Here is a 15477-nt window from a genome sequence, read left to right as displayed (position 1 = left end):
TTAGCTCAAGCGAATAGCTATATTCTTACTGTATTCACATTTTAAGTTTAAGTATATAATACATATTTTCATTAGTAAAAGAGATAAAAAGGTTGTTGGAGACCTATAACATATAATAATAAACTGAAAGCACAAAAAATAAAACAATGTAAGGCTCTGAAGTCTGAGTATTGTTCATGTTTAGAAACCATGGGTAGGAAACCATAAAACATATACAAACCCTACCAATAAACCTATTTATTCAATTGTTGACTGCCAAATATACCATTGGAAACATTTTGTTATGCTTGTTTGATTAATGATCTAAGAGTTGAAATTATTTGGTAGTTTAGCAAAAGACACTAGACAGGGCTGACACCACTCGACAAAAAATGTGGTGTGTTTTCAAGCAATAGTAGGGCCTTAAATTGTATTTAACTCCAAAACAAAAATGTACCGTATTTTCCGGTGTATAAGACGACTTTCTAACCCCTTAAAATCTTCTTAAAAGTCGGGGGTCGTCTTATACGCCGGTAACCTAACATCCTTACCTTATCCTAAGACATGCAGAATCGCGGCCGTACGTTTTTTCAAAAGTCGCGCCTCCTACGTCTTCTGTTCCGTGATAGGCGGAACACTCAGCTTCCCAGGAGGCACTGTGTTCAGTGTTCGCCTATCACGGAGGCCCTCTCGTCCTGTGTTTAGTGTCCGCCTATCACGGAGGCCCTCTCATCCTCGGACGAGAGGGCCTCCATGATAGGCGAACACTGAACACAGTGCCTCCTGGGAAGCTGACTGTTCCGCCTATCACGGAACAGAAGACGTAGGAGGCGGGGCTTTTAAAAAAACGTACGGCCGCGATTCTGCATGTCTTAGGATAAGGTAAGGGCACAGCGAGTCTGGCATGTAATGGGGCACAGTCTGGCATGTAATGGGGCAAAGTCTGGCATGTAATGGGGAACAGTCTGGCATGTAATGGGGCACAGTCTGGCATGTAATGGGGCACAGTCTGAAATGTAATGGTGGCACCGTGAGGCGAGGTATGACTAGTAGGAAGGGAGTAGTCTTATACGGCGAGTATATCCCAAAACCAACATTTTGGCTGGAAAATTAGGGGGTCATCTTATACGCCCAGTCGTCTTATACGCCAGCAAATATGGTACTGAATTGCAGCTCAAATATTCTTAGATGTTGTGCTTGCATTAGTTTTCTTTTTTTAGGCTTTTTTTCTGTTGTTTATTTTTACCTACTGATCCGTTATACTTCAGCAAGCTGTCCTGACAAAGTAGCAGTTGAAGGATTGAAACAAACCAGTTACCACTGACAGGGATGCATACAATGGTCAGCTTTTTTTAAGTTATGTAAATCCTTTATCCCAGAAAGAAAAACACAGTTTTATATAACTGCTTACAAAAATATTAGCTGGAGTTCAGCTTTAATTTATTAGTCCACATCTAATGCCCCGTACACACCATCACTTTATGTCATGACAAAAAACGACATTTTATGTGAAGTAAATAATTAAGTTTTTGAAACTTAAATTTTCAAAGACGAAGTTGCCTACACACCATAGTTTTTCTCACAATGTTCTAGCAAAGCGAGGTTACGTTCCACCACGTTTTTCCATTGAAGCTTGCTTCATTAGTAGCTTCTGGGCATGCGCGGGTGTAAAAACGTCTTTTTAAACGACGTTTTTTGCTACACACGGTCAATTTCTGTGAAGTAAAAAACGACGTTTTGAAAAACGACACATAAAATTGAAGCAGGCTTCAATTGTTTTTGGTCGTTTTTTAGAAGACATAAAACAACGTTTTCCCCCACACACGGTCAATTAAAGTGACGTTTTTAAAAACGTCATTTTTTTTCATCACATAAAGTGTTGGTGTGTACGGGGCATTACAGTTTGTAAGCTGCAATATATTTCATTTTTGGAGGGTTCAAAACTACTTTAAGAAAGGAGTGCATTTCTGAAAGATCAACAGGCATTTTTCTGTACTCGCTTCAACACCATTTTAAGACCAGACTTTTTGACCCCTTTCTGTCAAGGCCATTTTTTGGATTTCAGGACTGTCAATGATAATTATTCAGTCATGCAACACTGTACCCAAACTAATTTTCTATCTTTTCTTTTTTTGTAGACAGATCAAGCTTTCTTATGTTATTACTTTTTTTTTCTATTTTTTTGTTATAACATTTTGCAAAAAAATAATCTTTCTTCATAAATTTAGGACAAAATGTATTCTGCTACATTTCTTGTAGCACAATCCAAATCAGTGTATATCATTTAGTATGCATGGAAGCTAAAGAGTCTACAAACTATTGTGTATACTGTATATATACATATATATATATATATATATATATATATATATATATATATATATATATATATATATATATATATATATATATATATATATATATATATATATATATATATATTTGAAGGCACCGACCGCCTATCTCTTCAGGCCCTAAAATGACAGGTCAGTACACATACCCCCCAAATAAACCCTTTTTGGAAAGTAGACAGTCCAAGGTATCTACTAAGAACCAAATAGAATTTTATTAAGTTGTGATTGTTACAATTCTTTGGAAAATGAAAAATAGTAGTTTTAACAAGTATTTCTCACACACAGCATAGCCATACATACAATTACACCCCAAGCACATTCTGATGTGTTCCTAAATACCGGGATACCACATATGTAAAACTTTTTTGCAGCCTAGGAGGCCAAAATCCAGGAGCACCTTTGGGCTTTCAAGGCGCTTACAATACACTTCTAATTTATTGACTACAGATTATATTTCTTGAGTCCCTGGAGTACCACGACAGATGAAATACCCACAAATTGACCATATTTTGGAAGGAAAACACCACAAGGTTTTTTTTTGCCAATGCAGGAAAGAAAATGTTTTTTTTTCTTTTTTTTTTTACACAAAGCTGTCAATAAATAAGATATTTCTGACACACATCATAGGCATTCTTAGAATTACACTCCAAAACACATTCTGCTACTCCTCTTGAGTATGGCAACATCACATGTGTAAGGCCCCGTACACACGACAGAGGAACTCGACGTGCTTGGCACGTCGAGTTCCTCGTCTCGTTTTGGGATGAAGCCGCCGAGGAGCTCGGCGGGCCGCCTTCTTCTATAGAACAACGCGGCCAACGAGAAAATAGAGAACATGTTCTCTATTTTCTCGTTGAGCTCCTCGGCGGCTCCATCGAGCCAAAACTGTACAGACGACAGAGATTCTCGGCAGAATCCGGGTTTTGACCGAGTTTCTCGGCGAATTCTGCCGAGAATCTCTGTCGTGTGTACGAGGCCTGAGACTTTTTCACAGGCTAATCATATAGAGAGGCCCAAAATTCAAGAAGCACTGTCAGGCTTTCTAGGGGCATAAATTATGCATCTAATTTTCTGACTATCACATTTTTGGGGACCCTGAAGCACCAGGACAGTACAAATACACACAAAATTACCACATTTTGGAAAAGAAAACACCTTCCTTATAGGGTTTTCTACAGGTAATAGACATGGTGAGTATTTAATAGACATGTGCACAACAAAAAAATTCATATTTTTTTGTTCCGTTTCGTCTCATTCCATAGGTTCGTAAAGATTAGTAATTTCGTAAGACTCAAGTTTTCCTATTCGGACCCGTTCATATTTTGTAAGACGCAAGTTTTCCTATTCGGACCCGTTCGTATTTTCGTAACAGTTTTATTTTCGTTTATACTGAATGATTCGTAATTCTGTCTAATTTATTTTCATTGATTCGAAATTCGTAATTTTGTTAGATAATAATTTTCGTTTAATGGATTCGTAATTTTGTACTTTCGTAAATACATAGCAACACGCGGCTAATCCCTATTAAGATATACTTTCTCTTAAGCCCCGTACACACGGTCGGACTTTTTGCCAACAAACGTCAAAATGAGCATTTTCCAAAAAATCCGACCGTGTGTACACTCTATCGGACAAACTTTTTCGGTTTCAAAAGTCTGGCCAACTCCCTTCAGACAAAAATCCACGGAAAAGTTTGTTTGAAGTCCGATCGTGTGTACGAGGCTTTACACTGTACAATGTGACTCAGCACAAAAGAGATAAGCTGATTGGCTAAGATATTAAGTAAGATACATCACTCACTAACTACACTGCCCAGTGCCCATTCGAAAGACCGATACAAGTACACAAATTTACGAACAGACAAAGAAACGGATTTACAAAACACACAAATGAAAATACGAACATACGAATGAAAATACGAACAGACAAAGGATTTAAAATACGGAATGCAAATCGTTTGTTATAGATGTAATTTTCGTTCTTTTGCTTTTTCGGTGTTTCGTATTTTAGTAAGATTGTCCAATCATACGTTCGTATTTTAGCTTGTTCGTTATTTTGCTTATTCGTTATTCCGGAATTTTCGTATTTTGGTTCTTTCAGCTTTTCGGATGTTCGAATTGATCCGAATTTACGAATACTAACAAATTCGTACAAAAATCCATTCGTTATGAATGGGAACGCACATGTCTAGTATTTAAAAGGCTTAGCATCTGAGGTTTTATACATGCCACAGCTGCAATGCTTTGTTTCACAGCTGTAGCAGGAATTATATCTTCTGTATGTCCACTGGTCACAATCAATTCAAGTGAATAGGGGTGCTTGTGCGGTGTCTAAGGGGTTAAAGCAGGTTGTGAGGAAGTGATGCAATGTTTCCTCACTGCCTATCAAATACTCTTTAAAACTGAATACAGATTACTCATCAGAGAACAATGCACATGAGTCCTTATGGTGACACTATGGGGGTTATTTACTAAAGGTAAATCCACTTTGCACTTGAGAAGTGCACTTGTAAGTAGATCGCTGTAGATTGCTATAGAGCTGAGGGGAAGGTCTGAAATGAGGGGAAGCTCTGCTGTTTTTATCATCCAATCATGTGCGAGCTAAAATGCTGTTTTTTATTTTCCTTGCATGTCCCCCTCAGATCTACAGTGACTGCACTTTCAAGTGCACTTGCAGTGCAAAGTGGATTTGCCTTTTGTAAATAACCCCCTATGACTGATGAAGTAATTAAGAACTCTAGGACTGGTGCAGTGGTGATTATGGACACCGTGACTAGTGTGGCAGCAATCAGGGACACTGTGACGGGTGTGGCAGTGATCAGGGACACTGTAATTGGTGTGCCGGTGGTTAAGGACACTGAGACTGGTGTGGTAGTGACTGGCAGCATTGGGCTGGTGACATTGTACTGCTGTAGCAGTAACCAAAGACATACAGTGCTATCAGAGCAACTAGGCATTGTACATGATCACTGCCAAAGCAATACAATGCCACCATAGTGACACTGTACTTTCTCTGGTGACAGTATGTAAAAAATAAATACATTTTGTTTATAATTTTATTGGCCCTTTATTATGTGATTGCTGCAACCAATTACAGCGTTCACAGTAGTAAACAAAGACTGCATGAATGAAAACCTTTGATTACCACTATTACTGTGATTGCTGTGATTTGTCACATCAATCACATTGTATAGAGCCAAAGACATTTGCCCTGTACCCTCATTTGTTATTCCCATGTCCATTGGGCACACAGATATCACAGATCTTACTGCATTGTTGCCTCGGTGCCATGCACAGATGGCAGGAATGGGAGGACATACCAGTACATCCTTCCGCATTGATGAAGCTCCTGCCCAGCCATATATGTATACATATGTAAAAATATATGCATGACATACACTTTTAAAGTAGGACATTTTGCTATTAAAATTGTTACTGAGATGCCCACTTAAAATGTGCCATATACTGTATTTCCAGAAGAGTCTCATCTAGCAACTTTGAAGCCATAGATTATGGCATTATCCATAATGCTCAGAAGCCAAATCAGGAGCATAGGCAGGATATGAAATTACCTTTTATTGGTTATCCCAAACCATTTATATATGATGCTTTATTCAAAACCATGATAAAGGTGCTTCAAGGCTGAGTTTGCACTATATTTATGTCATAAGAATAGAGACATAAGCTCAGTTCTTTGCAGACTTACTATGCAAAACCACTACAGACTTGGAGATCTATAGTTGCTTAACATAGTAAGTTGTTAGCCACTAGAACATTGTATTATTTTTATGCATATAACAAAGGATTGGTGATGCCATTAATGTCATTGTTTCCAGGTAAATGTATTGTACACAAGCACACTTCAGATCTACACATTCAACTTCCAAATGTAAAATTGATACATGCTGGACTTTAAGCTATGGTAGGACTGATTTTGGGTGATAGGGCTAGGGTTAAGTGTTTAGAAAAGGGAAGAGTTGAATAGTAGGATCCTGTCCAAATGAATATGTAATATTTTTACATATCATTTATATATTTATCTATATAAGTTATATACAGCGTGAATGTGGGGAAAAAAACATACAGGTATATACTGTATATCCTGTAGCTAAATAGAGGTTTTAACCCTTAGACTCAGCGGTTGTATTCACAACTACGTAGCATATTGTGAATCAGCTACATCAGGGTCAGGTCTTTGTTGAGAACTGCTTGCTCATCTATATTGACAGCCCCCATATTTTTTACAATCAGCAAAAGCAATATGAACACAATTTCCCAGAAGCACAAAATCATTTCAGAGCTGTATCTACAATCAATGTCAAAAATCCTTCAGTCACTTTTTACAAAATCTGGTTCTGCTGCCACTTTGAAACCCAACATTTGTCTAATGATAAACAATTTAACTGAACAGGAATAGCAGACAAGTGGAAAATGGAAAAGACTGTAAGTCTTATGAATACAGAACTGGAAGAAAATAAGTAACTGTATTTATCTTTAGTGCATTTTCTGGATTTGTGATGTGATTCCTAATATCTTTGATAAATAAATGCCCATGCTATCAAGACTCAGTAACACTGTTTAGGAGTTTTCCAATATTGACTGTAGTAATATTAAAGGGCAAATCCACCCCAAAATTTTAGTTATTGGTGGAGTATTTTGAGCCAGCAATGGGCTCGCCCTTACATAATTATTGTCTCTGTTTTGTTTGTTTTTTCATTGGATGTCACCACTCTGCCTATTGCAGTGCTCCTCATTTAAAATGAATTGAACATTTCACAAGGAGAACAAGAGTACAATGAGTACAAGGAGTACATTATCTCTTGTAATGGCAGTAGCAGCTGTGCTAAAATATTGCTACTGTGCTTAAGAAGCATACAAAACCATCATGTGCAAATTCCAAAACAAAAATTATCAAACATTAAAAAAAAAAAAAAATTATCTCAACAATTTTAAAAAACAAAAATAATTGTTTTGGGTGCTACAAAATTGCCCCTCACATGACTAGAGGTTATTGAAGCCTAAGGGGTTGATTTACTAAAACTGAAAAGTACAAAATCTGGTGCAGCTGTACATGGAAGCTTGTTCAAGTAAATAATGGTGTTAAAATTCACTGCTATCCCCATCACAAATGAAGCATACCTGGTCAGCTACCAAATGTAAAAACACCGGCTAGAGATCCTGGGTGATGTCATTTATCAAATTGGTCATGACTAGGGATGAGCGGAACACATCAGAACCTGCGAACAGACCAAAAGTTTGTGTGAACTTTAGAACCCTGTAAAAGTCTATGGGACTCGAACATTTGAAATCTAAAGTGCTAATTTTAAAGGCTAATATGCTAATTGACATTTGATAGCATATACCATATACGATGATTGGCAAATGTAGTGTCCCTTAATGGGAATATTAAAACCTTTGTGGGGATGTGAAATATATTTACCTTTAATCATAGAGTTACATTGGATACAAGATAAACAGGGAAAAGATCCCATGTTTTTCGGGCCCCAGAAATGTCAATTTGGGAACAGGCAGGGAAAATTGATCTGATTTCACCAATCGATCCCGGAGTGTTTTTCATTTCCTATATAAAGGTATGGATAAACTCCAAAATTCATCAATAGTAGGATAACTAGTCTTAAGTGTATTCCAATGTTTTTTAATAATATTAAAAATTTTATATGAAAAAGGATGATATTATGAGACAAAAGGAATTATTTTTAACAGTCTTTTAGGCATCCTGTTATGCCGCGTTTTTTGTGATGAAATAAAACAACGTTTTTAAAAACGTCATTTAAAATGATCGTTATTTGTCTTCCAAAAAAAAAAATCGAACATGCTTCAATTTTTTATGTCGTTTTTCAAAATGTCGTTTTTTGTGTCATAAAAAATGATTGTGTGTGGGCTAAAACAACGTTTTAAGCGACGTTTTAAACCCACGCATACTCAGAAGCAAGTTATGAGACGGGAGCTTGAATGGAACAGAGTGCTGTCGTACGTGTTGTATGTAACCGCGCTTTGCTAGAGCATTTTCAGAAAACGATGGTGTGTGGGCAACGTCGTTTTTTATGATGAAGTTAGAAAAACGTCTTTTTTTTTCATGATGAAAAACGTTGTTTTATTTCATCACAAAAAACGACCATGTGTACGCGGCATTAGTGTTTAGATTTAATCGTTCTTTTTTGATTGGTGCTTCAAGATATCCTCTCTGGATATGTTTTTTCTCCATTTCATTTACTCTCTGTTGACAACATTGTGGGTCATTAACTATTCTCTGAACGCGCATCAGCTGACTTTTAGTAATCAAATTAAAAACGCTACGTTAGTGTAACAATTGATTGCGATCAGTGGTTTTTACATATAGATCACTCATAATTTTCATATTATTAATACATAGAGTGGTATCAAGAAATTTCAGTTTTATTAACCACTTGCTTACTGGGCACTTAAACACCCCTCCTGCCCAGACCAATTTTCAGCTTTCAGCGCTCTCACAATTTGAATGACAATTACTCAGTCATACAACACTGTACCAAAATGATTTTTTTGTCCTTTTTTTCATACAAATAGAGCTTTCTTTTGGTGGTATTTGATCACCTCTGGGTTTTTTATTTTTTGCATTTCTAATGAAAAAATACTTTTTTTCTTAGTTTCTGTGATAAAATTTCGTAAATTATAAATTTTTGTTCATAAATTTTGGCCACAATGTATACTGTCTTTGATAAAAATAACCCAACATTTTTGGAAATTATTTGGTCTGTGTGAAAGTTTTAGAGTCTACAAGCTATATCTGATCACAGATATACCTGATGTACTGAAGGCCTATCTCATTTCTTGAGACCCTAACAAGCCAGGAAAGTACAAATGCCCCCCAAATAACCCCTTTTTGGAAAGTAGACATTCCAATGTATTTAATAAGAGGCATGGTGAGTTATTTGAAGTTGTAATTTTTTCCCACAATACTTGCAAAATTAAGATTTTTATTTTTTATTTAAAAATGTTCTCAAAATTGTCATTGTAATAGCTTATTTCTCTCACATGGCATGTGCATACCACAAATGACACCCCAAAATACATTCTGCTACCCCTTCCTGAGTAGAACGATACCCCATGTGTGAGACTTTTTCACTGCCTGGCCACATACAGAGGCCCAACATACAGGGAGCGCCATCAGGGGTTCTAGGAGCATAAATTGCACATCTAACTAGTTGACTACCTATTACACTTTTGAAGGCCCTGGAACACCAGGACAATGGAATTACCCACAAAATTACCCCATTTTGGAAAGCTAATTCCCCAGCGTATAATCTATGAGGCATAATGAGTCTTTTGAACGGTTTATTTTTTTCCAGCAGTTTTTGGAGAATGTGGAAAGAAAATAAAAACACATTTTTTTTACACGAAGTTGTCCATTGATAAGATATTTCCAACACATAGCATGTACATAGCAAAAATGACACACCAAAATACATTTTGCTACTCCTCCTGAGTAGAACGATACCCCATGTGTGAGACTTTTTCACTGCCTGGCCACATACAGAGGCCCAACATGCAGGGAACACTGTCAGGTGTTCCAGAGACACATAGCATGCACATACCAAGAATTACACCCCAAAATACATTATGCTGAGCAAAGCGTAAACAAAAGATTACCTGTGGTAATAGTAGCGCAGTTCTATACAGCAGGATAGCGCTGGTCCAGGCAGCAGGCAGGGACTTGGTCAGCAGGTCCATGTTGTGTGGTCAGTTCATGCGACAGGCAGAGGCATGATGGCATAGGTCCTACATGCAGCAGGCAGAAGTAGGGCCTCGTTCAGGACAGAATGGGGACAGGGGTAGAGGCTTCTCCCACCCAAATCTATTTGAAGCCTCCGGGCAACCAGACCCTAATCTAGGATGAGAAAACAAAACAAATAGTTTTCTTCATCCAGAAAAACTTTTCTGGAGCCCCTCACATATGTGAGACCCCTGTGTTGAATCCCACTAGTCCAGTATCAGGGTACAAGATCGGCCCATGAGGCAGGCAAAAACATGGTCAAACAGTCCAAGGTCAGTTCCAGATCAGGCAGAGGCATTACAAAATTGTTAGGCAGAAGCATGGTCGAAAAACAAGCCAGGGTCAGTTCCAGATCAGGCAGAGGTATTACAAAATCGTTAGGCAGAATTGTGGTCAAAAAACAAGCGGGGTCAGTTACAGAGCAGGCAGTGGCATAAGGGGTGTGAAGGTGTGTGAAAGCAGGAATGGAGGATTACGTTTACCATACTAAACTAATAATTTAGTTTAGTATGGTAACGGCAAAAGTAGTCAGGTACACAGAGGCCTAATTGGGAAGGACAATCGGCACAATGGAAAGATGTGTCTAGTCTGACTTCTCCACTGGAACACACCTTACATCTTTTTTGACGTCGTCGGCCTGTTTCTGTGGGAGGGACTTTATCGGGAAAGTGACACTCGGCGAGACAACTAAAAACATCAGATCAGATGGTTTGGGGGTGGATCGTTTGGGAAAATAAGGGCAGTGATAAGGTCCTCTTGGTAGCCAAAGAAGTGTTTTGGGTTTTGGGTGGAGTTGCGGTAAATTACATATGAGTTATATATGGCCAATTGAAAAAAATAAATTGCAACTTTTTTGTACCAATGGTAAGTCCGCCTTGTGGCAAGATAAGGTTCAAGCATCTGGTCATTGAAGTCGACTCCCCCCGTAAACAAATTGTAGTCCTGGATGCATGTGAGCTTTCGGATGGTGGTGCCATGCCTTCTGCGGATTTCAACAACGTTATTATTATGGATGGAAGATAACATGTACACGTCTCTTCTGTCCTTCCACTTCACTGCCAGAACCTCCTTGTTTCGCAGACTTGACAATTCTCCTCTTCTCAGCTTTTTATTCACAAGGCTTTGAGGAAAGCCTTTCCGGTTCTTTCTGACGGTGCCACATGCTGGCGTTTGCTTCCGGTGCAGGTTGTGGAACAAGGGAAGAGAGGTGTAGAAATTATCTATGTATAGATGGTATCATTTTTCCAATAGGGGGTTGATGAGTTCCCAAACAATTTTGCCACTTGATCCCAAGTAGTCTGGGCAATTAGGGGGATTCAGCTGGGTGTCCTTGCCTTCGTACACTCTGAAGGCATACAGGTACCCCGTGACTCAGTCACACAATTTGTACACCTTCACACCATAGTGGGCCCTTTTGCTGGTGATAAATTGTTTTATTTGAAGCCTGCCACTAAATTTAATAAGGGACTCATCCACACAGATGTGTTGGGCCGGGGTATACAATTGGGGGAATTTCTCAGAAAAATAATTCAGTAAGGGCCGAATTTTGAAAAGCCTGTCATGATTTGGGTGATTTCGGGGATGGCACTGGGTATTATCGTTAAAATGTAGGAATCTCATGATGGCGAAGTATCAGGATCTGGGCATTATGCTGGAGAAGATTGGCATGTGGTAGATGGGGTTTTTGGACCAAAAGGAACGTGAAGTGTTTTTTGGGTTGAGTCCCATACAAAATGTGAGGCCTAAAAAAAAATTCAACTCCTCCACCGTTAGGTCTCTCCACTGGTAGGGACGGGCATGATATGATGTGGGATTATTTGCAATAAATTGCTGTGCATATACAGTAGGTGTTTGTGATATTGTGTTTTTAGCACGACAGCATCGCGCTGATTCTCGGCGACATGGTGCCGAGATCTCGCCGACATCTCACACTCGCTGGAATAGTGACAGCACATCCCAGCAAGCGCGTCATAGAAGCGACGGGAGATCCGACTTGGATTCCCGCCAATTCTACACGTGTGCGGCGTTTGTTATGAATCCTGAGGGGGAAGTCCCCGCCGGATTTTAAATAAGAGAAGAGAAGAAGATGACGTTACAGAAGAGCGGACTGACCGCCGCCAGTATAGCGGCGGCCAGCCCTGAAGGAGAAGGAACCGGACAGCGGGAGGAAGAACCGGGGTGCCCCAAGTCAAGAGCGGAGAGCGGCGAATATAGAAGAAGACCCCCCCAGAGCTGAGAAGACCCCCGGAGCGGAGAAGACGTCACAGAAGAGCTGAGAAGACCCCCAGAGCGGAGAAGACGTCACAGAAGAGCGGTGAAGACCCCGGAGAGCAGGAGAAGACCCCCGGAAATCGGAAGAAGAAGCCTACCCTGGTAAAAGAGCTAAAGAAGACAGGGGAGGCCTCCGGAGCAGACTAATAAAATATTTTAATACCCTGTGTGGTTTATTTGTGTTTTTACCACTTTTCTTGCAGGTGAATGGGTAGGGATACGATGTACCCCATACTCATTCACTTAGGGTGGGGGGCCGGTATCTGGGGGCCCCCTTATTAAAGGGGGCTCCCAGATTCCGATAAGCCTCCCGCCCGCATACCCCGACAACCAACGGCCAGGGTTGTCGGGAAGGGGCCCTGTCCTCATCAACATGGGGACAGGGTGCTCTGAGGTGGGGGGGCCGCAGTGCGCCCCCCTGCCCCAGAGCACCCAACCCCCCCATGTTGAGGGCATGCAGCCTGGTACGGCTCAGGAGGGGGGGGGGCGCTCGCTCGTCCCCACTCCCTTCCTGGCTGGCCGGGTAGCGTGCTTTGGATACGGGTCTGGTATGGATTGTAGGGGGACCCCCTACGCCGTTTTTTTCGGCGTAGGGGGGCTCTCCTTACAACCCATAACAGACCTAAGGGCCCGGTATGCTCCTGAGGGGGAACCTCCCCCTCAGGATTCATAACAAACGCCGCACACGTGTAGAATTGGCGGGAATCCAAGTCGGATCTCCCGTCGCTTCTATGACGGCTCTGTCTCCATCGCGGCAAGCCAGCTCGGCGCTGGCTCTCGCGATGGGGCTCGTAGGTGGTCAATCTCGCCGAGAAAGGGAGCGAGATTGACACAATATCGCGTTCACCTACTGTAGGTTGCACTGGGCCACAATTCTGGATAGCATGTCCTCTGTAAACATTAGGTTAAAAAAATTGATTGGGGAAAAATTCTCCGTGTCCACCTGGATTCCTGGCTGGGCACTGAAAGGGGGAATGTTGGCTTCTCCTGAATTAGGAGGAAGCCACAAGGGGTTTTGAAGGGCATAGGGAAGGCTGGCATGGGTCCTTGACCTTTCTTGCCGAGGCACTGCAGTGCTGGTGGATGGCACTTCGGTGCTAGTGGATGGCACTGCGGTGCTGGTGGATGGCACTTTGTTTAGCGGGCTGGCTATCTTCCTCCTCTGAGTCACTCAGTGTTCCGCTACTGAAGGCTGGCTCATAATTGACGTCAAACTCAGAATCGGAATTGGAAATGGAAATGGAATCTGAAAGAGAGAGCTCCATGTTGCTCTCGTCGGGCGCGGAAATAATTTGGTATGCCTCCTCGGCGGAAAAGGTTCTTTTTGACATGGTTGCTGGTGCGACTACACAGGTGTGTGCTAAGCCTTCACTTATAGGCACTGATGAGGTGGAGCAGATGGGCACTGATGAGGTGGAGCAGGTGGGCACTGATTGGTGGAGCAGATGGGCACTGATGAGGCGGCACAGATGTGCACTGACTAATTGCACAGCTGTGCACTGATGAGGTGGCACAGATGGGCACTGATTGGCACAGGTGGGCACTGAGGTGGCACTTATGAGGCGGCACAGGTGGGCACAGATGAGGCGGCACAGGTGGGCACTGATTGGCGGCACAGGTGGACACTAATTGGCGGCACAGGTGGGCACTGATTGGCACAGGTGGGCACTGATGAGGTGGCACAGGTGGGCAATGCGCAGATTAGCACAGGTGGACACAGATCCCTATGGGCACTGTATGGACACTGGGATGACACTGTATGGGCACTGTATGGGCAGTGTATTCTCGATGTATTCTCACTGTAAAACACTGTAACAATTTGTAACTCACAGATTTTTCTCCCTCCTCACACGCTGTCTCTGTGTGAGGAGGGAGAGGCGACAATGAGAGATGATCTCATATGTTTACATTTGAGATCATCTCTCATTGGCCGCACAGATCGCATAGCAAACGGACATTCTGATTGGCCGTTCACAGCGATCTGTGATTGGCTGTGTCCAAGGAACACAGCCAGCACAGAATTTCCCCGCTGCGCGCTCGGGAGCGCGTGCGGTGAAAGAGAAAAAGGGAGGACGTCAAATGACGGCGTGCTGGATTTTCAGGTCCGCGCTGAAGCTGTCATTCAGCTATAGCGCGGGCCTCAAGTAGTTAAATTCAATATTACATTTTAAACCAAGGATAAGATAATTGAGATAAAAATCGAATAGTAATAAGGATTCAATGTCGCCACCCCACACAGCAAAAATATCGTCCACAAATCTATACCATCCCTGGCAGTGTTCAAAAAATAAGTTATTGACATAAATCAATTAGACTTCAATCATGTTCATGAATGCATTTGCATATGGGGGTGCGACATTAGAACCCATCAATGCCCCTCTCAGCTGTAAAAAGTGGGTATCTTTGAAAAGGAAGTCATTTTCATGAAGTATTATTTTCAGTAAATCCAACAAAAACTCAATACGTTTACCCTCATATGCACCTGAATCGATCAACAGCCACTGGCATGCTTTAATCCCTAACTCATGAGGGATTACTGTGTAAGGACTAGAATAGTCCCATGTGACCAGAATGGAATCAGGTGACAACTGTATATTTTGGATTTTATCCAGAAAATCTATAGTGTCTTTTATATATGATTTTGTGTTACACAATAAAGGTGTAAGATACTTGTCTAAATACTGTGCTAATGGTGTTGTCACAGATTCCATCCCAGAAACAATAGGGCATCCTGGAGGGTTGATGGGGTCCTTATGAATCTTAGGTAATATACAGTATACAGGGTGGGCCATTTATATGGATACACCGTAATAAAATGGGAATGGTTTGTGATATTAACTTCCTGTTTGTGGCACATTAGTATATGTGAGGGGTGTAACTTTTCAAGATGGGTGGTGACCATGGCGGCCATTTTGAAGTCGGCCATTTTGAATCCAACTTTTGTTTTTTCAATAGGAAGAGGGTCATGTGAAACATCAAACTTATTGGGTGTTCACAAGAAAAACAATGGTGTGCTTGGTTTCAACGTAACTTTATTCTTTCATGAGTTATTTACAAGTTTCTCTTTGGTTACATTCATTGACATGTCACGAGGTTAACA

The sequence above is a fragment of the Rana temporaria genome, chromosome 2 (assembly GCF_905171775.1).
Source record: "Rana temporaria chromosome 2, aRanTem1.1, whole genome shotgun sequence".
NCBI lineage: Eukaryota > Metazoa > Chordata > Amphibia > Anura > Ranidae > Rana > Rana temporaria.
This window is presented reverse-complemented; position numbering follows the sequence as displayed.